This window comes from Eleutherodactylus coqui, chromosome 7, assembly GCF_035609145.1.
Source record: "Eleutherodactylus coqui strain aEleCoq1 chromosome 7, aEleCoq1.hap1, whole genome shotgun sequence".
NCBI lineage: Eukaryota > Metazoa > Chordata > Amphibia > Anura > Eleutherodactylidae > Eleutherodactylus > Eleutherodactylus coqui.
The window spans coordinates 174,230,155-174,243,835 of record NC_089843.1 but is presented as its reverse complement, the minus strand read 5'-3'; positions in this window follow the sequence as shown (position 1 = coordinate 174,243,835).

The window sequence follows — 13,681 nt, the reverse complement described above, 5'->3', positions numbered from 1 at the left end:
CTTTAAACACTTGGTCTTTATAAACTGAAAAAATATAATACGGCACACAAAGCTTCATTGTTAATTATGGCAGAAATGGGTTAGGAATAGAGATGAGCGAACGTGTTCTTCCGAGCTTGATATTCGTGCGAATATTAGGGTGTTCGGGATGTTCGTTATTCGTAACGAACACCATGCGGTGTTCTGGTTATTTTCACTTCCTTCCCTGAGACGTTAGCGCGCTTTTCTGGCCAATTGAAAGACAGGGAAGGCATTACAACTTCCCCCTGTGACGTTCAAGCCCTATACCACCCCCCTGCTGTGAGTGGCTGGGAAGATCAGGTGTCACCCGAACATAAAAGTCGGCCCCTCCCGCGGTTCGCCTCAGATGCGGTGTGAGTTAGATGAGGGACAGTGCTGTTTGTACCGGAGCTGCTGTAGGGAAAGAATTGGTAGTTAGTGTAGGCTTCAAGACCCCCCAAAGGTCCTTATTAGGGCCACTGATAGCTGTATGTTGGCTGCTGTTAGCAGTGGCAATTTTTTTTCTTCTCAAAATCGCCTCTGCAGACCGTTGCACCTGGCATTAGGGACAGAAGTGCTGCATAGGCAGGGAGAGTGTTAGGAGTGAGTGTAGCCTTCAAGAACCTCAACGGTCCTTTCTAGGGCCATATTTATCCGTGTGCAGTACTGTCCAGGCTGCTGTTAGCTGTGCTGCATTTTTTTTTGCTTCTCAAAATCGCTTCTGCAGAGCATTGCACCCTCCATTGATACTGCAGGGAAAGAATTGTATAGGCAGGGCCACAACACAGTTATTATTCATTGAATATACGCAGTGCTGCCTTTTGCTTGTAAAACAAGTGAAAATAATTCTATTTGTCCTGCCTCTGTCCGTCCTAAGGGCGGTGGACACGTGTCGGCTGCGTGTGACACCTTTAAAAATCATACGCACCCAGCTACGTTTTACTCCTGGCTTCGCCATTTGCTTTCCTTAATTGGGAAAAAAAATACCTGCTCTGCCACAGTTAATAACTCTGCTACCCTCACGTTCTGTGACACATTAGCAGGGACACAGCACAGTTATTAAACTTCTCATGTTCATAGAATATACGCAGTGCTGCCTTTTGGTGCCAAAAAACGGAAAATAATTCTATTTGTCCGGCCTCTGTCCGTCCTAAGGGCGGTGGACACGTGTCGGCTGCGTGTGACACCTTTAAAAATCATACGCACCCAGCTACGTTTTACTTCTGGCTTCGCCATTTGCTTTCCTTAATTGGGAAATAAAATACCTGCTCTGCCACAGTTAATAACTCTGCTACCCTCACATTCTGTGACACATTAGCAGGGACACAGCACAGTTATTAAACTTCTCATGTTCATAGAATATACGCAGTGCTGCCTTTTGGTGCCAAAAAACGGAAAATAATTCTATTTGTCCGGCCTCTGTCCGTCCTAAGGGCGGTGGACACGTGTCGGCTGCGTGTGACACCTTTAAAAATCATACGCACCCAGCTACGTTTTACTCCTGGCTTCGCCATTTGCTTTCCTTAATTGGGAAATAAAATACCTGCTCTGCCACAGTTAATAACTCTGCTACCCTCACGTTCTGTGACACATTAGCAGGAAAACAGCACAGTTATTAAACTTAGATTATTCATTCACTAGAGGCAGTGGGGCCTTTCGTTTTCAAAAAAGGTAAAAAATTATATTTGGCCTGCAGTCTTGCGCCAATTTATTTCCTGCCTGTGAAATCAAATCACTGGTAATACAGCATGCTAAGGGGTAGGGGTAGGCCTAGAGGACGTGGACGCGGCCGAGGACGCGGAGGGCCAAGTCAGGGTGTGGGCACAGGCCAAGCTCCTGATCCAGGTGTGTCGCAGCCGACTGCTGCGCGATTAGGAGAGAGGCACGTTTCTGGCGTCCCCACATTCATCGCCCAATTAATGGGTCCACGCGGGAGACGGTTATTAGAAAATGAGCAGTGTGAGCAGGTCCTGTCCTGGATGGCAGAAAGTGCTTCGAGCAACCTATCGTCTACCCGCAGTTCTGCGCCGTCCACTGCTGCCAATCCGAATCCTCTGTCTGCTGTTCCTCCTTCCTCCCAGCCTCCTCACTCCACTACAATAACACCTGCTCAGGAGCGGGAGCACTCCCAGGAACTGTTCTCGGGCCCCTGCTTAGATTGGGCAGCAGCGGTTCCTCTCCCACCAGAGGAGTTTATCGTCACTGATGCCCAACCATTCGAAAGTTCCCGGGGTCCGGGGGAAGAGGCTGGGGACTTCCGCCAACTGTCTCAACAACTTTCTGTGGGTGAGGAGGACGATGACGATCAGACACAGTTGTCTTGCAGTGAGGTAGTAGTAAGGGCAGTAAGTCCCAGGGAGCAGCGCACAGAGGATTCGGAGGAAGAGCAGCAGGACGATGAGGTGACTGACCCCACCTGGTGTGCAACGCTTACTCAGGAGGACAGGTCTTCAGAGGGGGAGTCAAGGGCATCAGCAGGGCAGGTTGCAAGAGGCAGTGCGGTGGCCAGGGGTAGAGGCAGGGCCAGACCGAATAATCCACCAACTGTTTCCCAAAGGGCCCCCTCGCGCCATGCCACCCTGCAGAGGCCGAGGTGCTCTAAGGTCTGGCAGTTTTTCACAGAGACGCCTGACGACCGACGAACAGTGGTGTGCAACCTTTGTCGCGCAAAGCTCAGCCGGGGAGCCAACACCAACAGCCTCACCACCACCACCATGCGCAGACATATGATGGCCAAGCACCCCGCAAGGTGGGACGAAGGCCGTTCAGCGCCTCCGGTTTGCACCCCTGCCTCTCCCCCTGTGCCCCAACCTGCCACTGAGATGCAACCCCCCTCTCAGGACACAGGCACTACCGTCTCCCGGCCTGCACCCACACCCTCACCTCCGCTGTCCTCGGCCCCATCCAGCAGTGTAGTTCAGCGCACCGTCCAGCCGTCGCTTGCGCAACTGTTGGAGCGCAAGCGCAAGTACGCCGCCACGCACCCGCACGCTCAAACGTTAACCGTCCGCATAGCAAAATTCATCAGCCTTGAGATGCTGCCGTATAGGGTTGTGGAAACGGAGTCCTTCAAAAGTATCATGGAGGCGGCGGCCCCGCGCTACTCAGTTCCCAGTCGCCACTACTTTTCCCGATGTGCCGTCCCAGCCCTGCACGACCACGTCTCCCGCAACATTGTACGCGCCCTCACCAACGCGGTTACTGCCACGGTCCACTTAACTACGGACACGTGGACAAGCACAGGCGGGCAGGGCCACTACATCTCCCTGACGGCACATTGGGTGAATTTAGTGGAGGCTGGGACAGAGTCAGAGCCTGGGACCGCTCACGTCCTACCCACCCCCAGAATTGCGGGCCCCAGCTCGGTGGTGGTATCTGCGGAGGTGTATGCTTCCTCCACTAAAGCACCCTCCTCCTCCTCCTCCTCCTCCTCTGTCTCGCAATCAAGATGTGTTAGCAGCAGCATGTCGCCAGCAGTCGGTGTCGCGCGGTGTGGCAGCACAGCGGTGGGCAAGCGTCAGCAGGCCGTGCTGAAACTACTCAGCTTAGGCGATAAGAGGCACACGGCCCACGAACTGCTGCAGGGTCTGACACAGCAGACCGACCGCTGGCTTGCGCCGCTGAGCCTCCAACCGGGCATGGTCGTGTGTGACAACGGCCGTAACCTGGTGGCGGCTCTGCAGCTCGGCAGCCTCACGCACGTGCTATGCCTGGCCCACGTCTTTAATTTGGTGGTTCAGCGGTTTCTGAAAAGCTACCCACGCTTGTCAGACCTGCTCGTAAAGGCGCGCCGGCTCTGCGCACATTTCCGCAAGTCCCACACGGACGCTGCCACCCTGCGCACCCTGCAACATCACTTTAAGCTGCCAGTGCACCGACTGCTGTGCGACGTGCCCACACGGTGGAACTCTACGCTCCACATGTTGGCCAGGCTCTATGAACAACGTAGAGCTATAGTCGAATACCAACTCCAACATGGGCGGCGCAGTGGGAGTCAGCCTCCTCAATTCCTTTCAGAAGAGTGGGCCTGGTTGGCAGACATCTGCCATGTCCTTGGTAATTTTGAGGAGTCTACCCAGGTGGTGAGCGGCGATGCTACAATCATTAGCGTCACCATTCCTCTGCTATGCATCTTGAGAAATTCCCTGCAAACTATAAAGGCAGCTGCTTTGCGCTCGGAAACGGGGGCGGGGGAAGACAGTATGCCGCTGGATAGTCAGGGCACCCTCCTGTCTATTTCTCAGCGCGTACAGGAGGAGGAGGAGGAGCATGAGGAGGATGAGGAGGAGGGGGAAGAGACAGCTTGGCCCGCTGCTGACGGTACACCGGCTGATTGCCTGTCATCCTTTCAGCGTGTATGGCCTGAGGAGGAGGAGGAGGAGGAGGATCCTGAAAGTGATCTTCCTAGTGAAGACAGCCATGTGTTGCGTACAGGTACCCTGGCACACATGGCTGACTTCATGTTAGGATGCCTTTCTCGTGACCCTCGCGTTGCACGCATTCTGGCCACGACGGATTACTGGGTGTACACACTGCTCGATCCACGGTATAAGGAGAACCTGCCCACTCTGATTCCCGAAGAGGAAAGGGGTTCGAGGGGTTGCTATACCACAGGACCCTTGCGGACAAGCTGATGGTAAAATTCCCAGCCGACAGCGCTAGTGGCAGAAGGCGCAGTACCGAGGGCAAGGTAGCAGGGGATGTGCGTAGATCGAGCAGCATGTACATCCCAGGCAGTGCAACAGTCTTTAAGGTCCTGGCCAGCTTTATGGCTCCCCAGCAAGACTGTGTCACGGCTCCCCAGTCAAGGCTGAGTCGGCGGGAGCACTGTAAAAGGATGGTGAGGGAGTACGTAGCGGATCGCACGACCATCCTTGGTGACGCCTCTGCCCCCTACAACTACTGGGTGTCGAAGCTGGACACGTGGCCTGAACTCGCGCTGTATGCCCTGGAGGTGCTTGCTTGTCCTGCGGCTAGCGTCTTGTCGGAGAGGGTGTTTAGTGCAGCTGGGGGAATCATCACAGATAAGCGTAGCCGCTTGTCAACCGACAGTGCCGACAGGCTAACACTCATCAAGATGAACAAAGGCTGGATTTCCCCAGACTTCTGTTCTCCACCAGCGGACAGCAGCGATACGTAAGCAATACGTAGGCTGCACCCCTCGGATGGAAGCTACGTTCTCTCTCACCATCCAAAACGGGGACATTTCTGCTTCATCAATCTGTGTCTAATATTCCTCCTCCTCCTCCTCCTGCTCCTCCTCCTGAAACCTCACGTAATCACGCTGAACGGGCAATTTTTCTTAGGGCCACAAGGCTCACTCAAATAATTTTTCAGAACAATTTTTATAAGTTTCAATGCGCTTAAAAGCATTGGAACTTTAACTTGAACCAATTTTTCGTTACACTGGGCTGCCTCCAGACCTAGTTACCACTTAAGCCACATTAACCAAAGCGATTAATGGGTTTCACCTGCCCTCTTGGCTGGCCATGGCCAATTTTTGGGATGTACATTAGTACTGTTGATACAGCAATTTTTGTGGGCCCTCGCCTACAGTGTAATCAAATTAATTTTTAGCCCACCTGCATTACAGCTGACGTTACCTCAGCTGTGTTGGGCAATGCAATGGGATATTTTTATGTACCGCCGGTGGGTTCCAGGGAGCCACCCATGCTGTAGGTGCACACTGAGTTTTTAATACATCTGTACACTTCTAAAGAACCCGTCTGACTGGGGCATGCAGTGTGGGCCGAAGCCCACCTGTATTACGCACGACATTACTACCTCAGCTGTGTTGGGCAATGCAATGGGATATTTCTATGTACCGCCGGTGGCTTCCTGGCACCCACCCAGGCAGTGGGTCCACAGGGAATTATAAATGCATCTGTTTCCACTTATAAAGAAACCCAGTCTGACTGGGGCATGCAGTGTGGGCCGAAGCCCACCTGCATTAACCCTTTCCAGTCCACTGTGTGACCTGTGAAGACATTAGGGTTTAAGGCTGTACAGCTCCGTTGTTGGTAGACGTCCGTCGGGGTTCTCTTACTGTATATTGCCAGCCTCTCTGCTGTCGGAGCCTATCCTACGTGTCAGCTCATGCAGTACTGGCTTTAGCCAGCATATAGCGCCGTTGTATAACGGCAGAAAAAGAGTAAGCCCCCTAGGAAAACCATATACAAATTGGATTGGAAAGGGTTAAGCACAACATTACTACCTCAGCTGTGTTGGGCAATGCAATGGGATATTTCTATGTACCGCCGGTGGCTTCCTGGCACCCACCCATGCTGTAGGTGCACACGGAGTTTTTACTACATCTGTACACTTATAAAGAACCCCAGTCAGACTGGGGCATGCAGTGTGGGCCGAAGCCCACCTGCATTAAGCACGACATTACTACCTCAGCTGTGTTGGGCAATGCAATGGGATATTTCTGTGTACCGCCGGTGGGTTCCAGGGAGCCACCCATGCTGTGGGTCGACAGGGACTTCACAATAGGGAGTTGTACCTGCCTGTGTCTATGAATTAAAAAGCCCGGTCTGACTGGGGCATGCAGACACCTTGACAGAATGAATAGTGTGTGGCACATAGGTTCCCCATTGCTATGCCCACGTGTGCAGCTCCTGATGGCGGTGGCACAGGATTCTATTTCTCATTGCTTCTGTACAGCATTGTGGGCTATCGCTCCGCCACTTTTAAAGAGGGTCGCTGCCTAGCCGTGCCAACTCTGCAGTGTGTGCCTGCGGTCCCTCGTCATGGCAGACGCAATTCTAAATAGACATGAGCGTGGTGTGGCATGAGGGCAGCTGAAGGCTGCCCAGGGACACTTTGGTGTGCGCTGTGGGGGGGAGGGGGGGCGGTTGGGCAGCATGTAACCCAGGAGAAGTGTCAGTGGAGTGTCATGCAGGCAGTGATTGTGCTTTGTTGGAGGTAGTGTGGTGCTTAGCAAAGGTATGCCATGCTAATGAGGGCTTTTCAGAAGTAAAAGTTGTTGGGAGGGGGGGGGGCCCACTCTTGCCGGTATTGTGGCTTAATAGTGGGACCTGTGAACTTGAGATGCAGCCCAACATGTAGCCCCTCGCCTGCCCTATCCGTTGCTGTGTCGTTCCCATCACTTTGTTGAATTGCCCAGATTTTCACACATGAAAACTTTAGCGAGCATCGGCGAAATACAAAAATGCTCTGGTCGCCCATTGACTTCAATGGGGTTCGTTGTTCGAAACGAACCCTCGAGCATCGCGGGAAGTTCGTTCCGAATAACGAACACCCGAACATTTTGGTGTTCGCTCATCTCTAGTTAGGAAGAAACAATGGGGCAATATACTTCAAAAATGCTGGAGAAATGGAAAGCGCTTTCTGTGGCCAACTGCTTAGTATCCTCGGAATGTTCTGTCTTTATGAAGACACAACGCGCTTCCTGTATAAGAGGAAGATGTAAAATACTACAGGCCTTTGATTGTACTGCATCAAACCCTGTGAGTCTATCACATGTTTCACAACAAATGTGGTTTCAAGGACGCCTTTCTTAACTATTTGTTACTTTTTGTTATTTCACCATTAAGTGTTTGAGAATATCACTAACACACATTATAAGTTATCCTCGAAACTCTATTAATCTCTTTTCTTACACAAGTTGTTGAAACTAGTGTAACTGTAGTGTACAGGATTGTACACTCCATAAAAGGCTGTGGACTCCTAGGTGATGTCATCTTGTAGAGGTCACTGTAATATGCTAATTTGATGTTGGCCAACCACACTATCCCCCCCACAAGGTACAGCCTAGCTTATAGGCATGATTCAGCCAGTCAGGAAAAAGACAGCCTGTGATAGGTAGAAGGAAACTACACATGGGTTGGTAGAAGTTTGTTAGGTAGCAATTCGTTTAGTCCGTCTAAGGCCCAATGCACACGGGCGTATTTGCATTGCGGAATCTGGAGCGGGCATCTGGATTCCGCAGCAAATACTGCCCATAACATGCTATGGAAAAATCGCTTTTCCATGTCCACGAGCGAAAATGAATTGCAATTTTCCACTCACAGAGGGAAAATTGCAGCATGTTCTATTACAGTGTGATTTCCGCATGGACGGCTTCCATTGAAATTAATGAGGCTGTCCAATCCAAGGACCATCCACAGCTGTCACTTCGGGCGGGCCGCAGAATCTGCGTCATCACCTAGCAATGGCATGGCATTAACTGTCCTGCACATGTGTGCTGGCACGCCAGCCGGCGCATCCGCAGCACAGATAAGAAGACAGCATACAGGCACGCAGGGCTCACTGACAGGGCTCTGGGTCTGATTCTGCTGCAGGATATGGCAAGCGTAATCCGACCTGGCCGTGTACATTCGGCATAAGGGTGAGCCTAAAGAAGGAAGCTAAGGAGCACAGGAGAAGGGGGTTGCTAGAAAGAGCTCCAGAGAAACACCAATTTACTAATCAGTGCGTTGGGGAGAACAAGAGGTGCGAGTACCTAAAAGTTCTACAATTCATACTGAGTGAGAAAAAGAGAAGTAATAGTCAGTCCCTTCCAACCATTCACCATCCGCACACAGGTACGGCACTACACTTCAGGAGACAGAAATGTTTTATCTTATTTTTTCCTTTTTATATTTCGGTTTTGTCCAGCACAGACCTTGGTCTGTATACGGACCGGCATCGCAAGCTTGACAATTGACTTCTTTCTCCTGAGGAAACCGAATAGTTTCCAAGGAGGAGAGCAGTGGCACCATGACAAAAATCTGTTTTTTCACTTCTCCACTACTTGGCTCTGGTGTGGCCTACTGCATTACAAGGAAATGCCAAATATGCTTAAAGGGGTTGTCTCGCGGCAGCAAGTGGGGTCATACACTTCTGTATGGCCATATTAATGCACTTTGTAATGTACATCGTGCATTAAATATGAGCCATACAGAAGTTATTCACTTACCTGCTCCGTTGCTAGCGTCCCCGTCGCCATGGTTCCGTCTAATTTCGGTGTCTTCTTGCCTTTTTAGACGCGCTTGCGCAGATCCGTCTTCTCCCTTCTTCTCCCTTCGGCTCCGCTCGGCAGCATCGGTATTTTGGCTCCGCCCCCTTGTACGCATCATCGCGTAGCTCCGCCCCCGTCACGTGCCGATTCCAGCCAATCAGGAGGCTGGAACCGGCACACATCATGGGGCGGAGCTACGCGATGATGCGTACAAGGGGGCGGAGCCAAAATGCCGATGCTGCCGAGCGGAGCCGAAGGGAGAAGAAGGGAGAAGACGGATCTGCGCAAGCGCGTCTAAAAAGGCAAGAAGACACCGAAATTAGACGGAACCATGGCGACGGGGACGCTAGCAACGGAGCAGGTAAGTGAATAACTTCTGTATGGCTCATATTTAATGCACAATGTATATTACAAAGTGCATTAATATGGCCATACAGAAGTGTATGACCCCACTTGATTTCGCGAGACCACCCCTTTAAAGTAAATTATCAGTGCAGTATTATTTGGTAACAGAAGAGTGGCTCTCTCCTTGTTTTTTTTCTCAAGTGTAGGTGTGCACCATGTGATGAAGAGTATTGATCCCTCCTTTTGTGTTATTGCAATGAAGAATTTTTTCTGGTTTGCAAGAGTCTTCCACAATAACATCAGAGGTGCGGTGCATTGTGGAGAGAAGCACAACACTCTCTCCTGCTTTGTGCACACAGGGCACTAAGGTGTGGTCTCACTCAAAACCAAAAAGAGAACTTTTTTACTGCCCTGCGTTTCCTTGGAAGAAATTCCTTTGGTATGAAAGTCTTGTTTTGATGCACTGTACCAACCAGTATAAACCAATTCCTTAGCAAATGGTCAGCGAATTCCATTAACATAAAGAAATTGCCCATGTTAATATTCCAATGGGTGCTGAAGAATCTTATTGCCAAATCGTTCACCACCTTGAATACAATATTTGTTCCTCTCATGTTGCCTTCTTTACCCAAGTAGTGCAAGCCTTTCAGTTAGTAAAAGTAGCTGCAGTCAGATATCCAGAAGATATTTATTCCATATTTTACTGGCTTTGAAGTCATGTACTGGCAAAAGCAACAGTGTCCTTGGAATAGGATTAATTGCTCATCAGTAGTCAGATTCACACCTGGAAGGTAGATTTTGATTTATCTTTTCCTGTATTTCATGGAAAGGTGCAAATTTGTCTGTAACCATTCGAACTCTTCTTGACAACCTGTCATCAAACCTCAAAACGTTCATTAGGGCATCAAATCTTCCCTTACTCATCGTGGCATGGAAATCTGCTGGACCATATTTCTTTCTCCACAGAATAGAGATGTTTGAGCAATAATCAGGAGTCCAATAAAGACTGGAATTTCTACATAATCGCATTTTCTCCATATGTACAATGAATAGAGATGAGCGAGAACCAAAATGCTCGGGTGCTCGTTACTCGGGACGAAATTATCGCGATGCTCGAGGGTTCGTTTCGAGTAACGAACCCCATTGAAGTCAATGGGCGACTCGAGCATTTTTGTATATCGCCGATGCTCGCTAAGGTTTCCATTTGTGAAAATCGGGGCAATTCAAGAAAGTGATGGGAACGACACAGCAACGGATAGGGCAGGTGAGGGGCTACATGTTGGGCTGCATCTCAAGTTCCCAGGTCCCACTATTAAGCCACAATAGCGGCAAGAGTGGGGCCCCCCCCCCAACAACTTTTACTTCTGAAAAGCCCTCATTAGCAATGCATACCTTAGCTAAGCACCACACTACCTCCAACAAAGCACAATCACTGCCTGCATGACACTCCGCTGCCACTTCTCCTGGGTTACATGCTGCCCAACCCCCCCCTGCACGACCCAGTGTCCACAGCGCACACCAAATTGTCCCTGCGCAGCCTTCAGCTGCACTCATGCCACGCCACACTCATGTCTATTTATAAGTGCGTCTGCCATGAGGAGGAACCGCAGGCACACACTGCAGAGGGTTGGCACGGCTAGGCAGCGACCCTCTTTAAAAGGGGCGGGGCGATAGCCCACAATGCTGTACAGAAGCAATGAGAAATATAATCCTGTGCCACCGCCATCAGGAGCTGCACACGTGGCCATAGCAATGGGGAACCTATGTGCCACACACTATTCATTCTGTCAAGGTGTCTGCATGCCCCAGTCAGACCGCGGTTTTTTATAAATAGTCACAGGCAGGTACAACTCCGCAATGGGAATTCTGTGTGCACCCACAGCATGGGTGGCTCCCTGGAACCCACCGGCTGTACATTAATGTATCCCATTGCAGTGCCCATCACAGCTGAGGTAACGTCCGATTAAATGCAGGTGGGCTTCGGCCCACACTGCATGCCCCAGTCAGACTGGGGTTCTTTAGAAGTGGACACATGTAGTTACAACTCCGTGTGGACCGACAGCATGGGTGGGTGCCAGGAAGCCACCGGCGGTACATAAATATATCCCATTGCATTGGCCATCACAGCTGAGGTAATGTCATGTTTAATGCAAGTGGGCTTCGGCCCACACTGCATGCCCCAGTCAGACTGGGGCTCTTTAGAAGTGGACACATGTAGTTACAACTCCGTGTGGACCCACGGCATGGGTGGCTCCCTGGAACCCACCGGCGGTACATAAATATATCCCATTGCAGTGCCCAACACAGCTGATGTAACGTCAGCTTTTATGCAGGTGGGCAAAAAATTAATTGGATTACACTGTAGGCGAGGGCCCCAAAAAATTGGTGTACCAACAGTACTAATGTACCTCAGAAAAATGGCCCATGCCCAACCAAGAGGGCAGGTGAAACCCATTAATCGCTTTGGTTAATGTGGCTTAATTGGTAACTAGGCCTGGAGGCAGCCCAGTTAAAATAAAAATTGCTTCAGGTTAAAGTTTCAACGCTTTAATGAGCATTGAAACGTATAAAAATTGTTTACAAAAATTATATGACTGAGCCTTGTGGGCCTAAGAAAAATTGCCCGTTCGGCGTGATTACGTCAGGTTTCAGGAGGAGGAGCAGGAGGAGGAGGATGAATATTATACACAGATTGATGAAGCTAAAAGGTCCACGTTTTTGATGGTGATAGAGAACAATGCTTCCATCCGGGGGTGCAGCCTACGTATTGTTTAGGTATCGCTGCTGTCCGCTGGTGGAGAAGAGAAGTCTGGGGAAATCCAGGCTTTGTTCATCTTGATGAGTGTAAGCCTGTCGGCACTGTCGGTTGACAGGCAGGTATGCTTATCTGTGATGATTCCCCCAGCCGCACTAAACACCCTCTCTGACAAGACACTAGCCGCAGGACAAGCAAGCACCTCCAGGGCATACAGCGCGAGTTCAGGCCACGTGTCCAGCTTCGACACCCAGTAGTTGTAGGGGGCAGAGGCGTCACGGAGGACGGTCGTGCGATCGGCTACGTACTCCCTCACCATCCTTTTACAGTGCTCCCGCCGACTCAGCCTTGACTGGGGAGCCGTGACACAGTCTTGCTGGGGAGCCAGAAAGCTGTCAAAGGCCTTAGAGAGTGTTCCCCTGCCTGTGCTGTACATGCTGCCTGATCTCTGCGCCTCCCCTGCTACCTGGCCCTCGGAACTGCGCCTTCGGCCACTAGCGCTGTCAGATGGGAATTTTACCATCAGTTTGTCCACCAGGGTCCTGTGGTATAGCATCACTCTCGAACCCCTTTCCTCTTCGGGTATGAGAGTGGAAAGGTTCTCCTTATACCGTGCGTCGAGCAGTGTGTACACCCAGTAATCCGTAGTGGCCAGAATGCGTGTAACGCGAGGGTCACGAGAAAGGCAACACATACGCAACACATGGCTGTCCTCACTAGGAAGATCACTTTCAGGATCCTCCTCCTCCTCCTCCTCAGGCCATACACGCTGAAAGGATGACAGGCAAGCAGCATGGGTACCCTCAGCAGTGGGCCAAGCTGTCTCTTCCCCCTCCTCCTCATCCTCCTCATGCTCCTCCTCCTCCTCCTCAACGCGCTGAAATATAGACAGGAGGGTGCTCTGACTATCCAGCGACATACTGTCTTTCCCCGGCTCTGTTTCCGAGCGCAAAGCGTCTGCCTTTATGCTTTGCAGGGAACTTCTCAAGAGGCATAGCAGAGGAATGGTGACGCTAATGATTGCAGCATCGCCGCTCACCATCTGGGTAGACTCCTCAAAGTTTCCAAGGACCTGGCAGATGTCTGCCAACCAGGCCCACACTTCTGTAAAGAATTGAGGAGGCTGACTCCCACTGCGCCGCCCATGTTGGAGTTGGTATTCCACTATAGCTCCACGCTGCTCATAGAGCCTGGCCAACATGTGGAGCGTAGAGTTCCACCGTGTGGGCACATCGCACAGCAGTCGGTGCACTGGCAGATGAAACCGATGTTGCAGGGTGCGCAGGGTGGCAGCGTCCATGTGGGACTTGCGGAAATGTGCGCAGAGCCGGCGCACCTTTCCGAGCAGGTCTGACAAGCGTGGGTAGCTTTTCAGAAAGCGCTGAACCACCAAATTAAAGACGTGGGCCAGGCATGGCACGTGCGTGAGGCTGCCGAGCTGCAGAGCCTCCACCAGGTTACGGCCGTTGTCACACACGACCATGCCCGGTTGGAGGCTCAGCGGAGCAAGCCAGCGGTCGGTCTGCTCTGTCAGACCCTGCAGCAGTTCATGGGCCGTGTGCCTCTTATCTCCTAAGCTGAGTAGTTTCAGCACGGCCTGCTGGCGCTTGCCCACC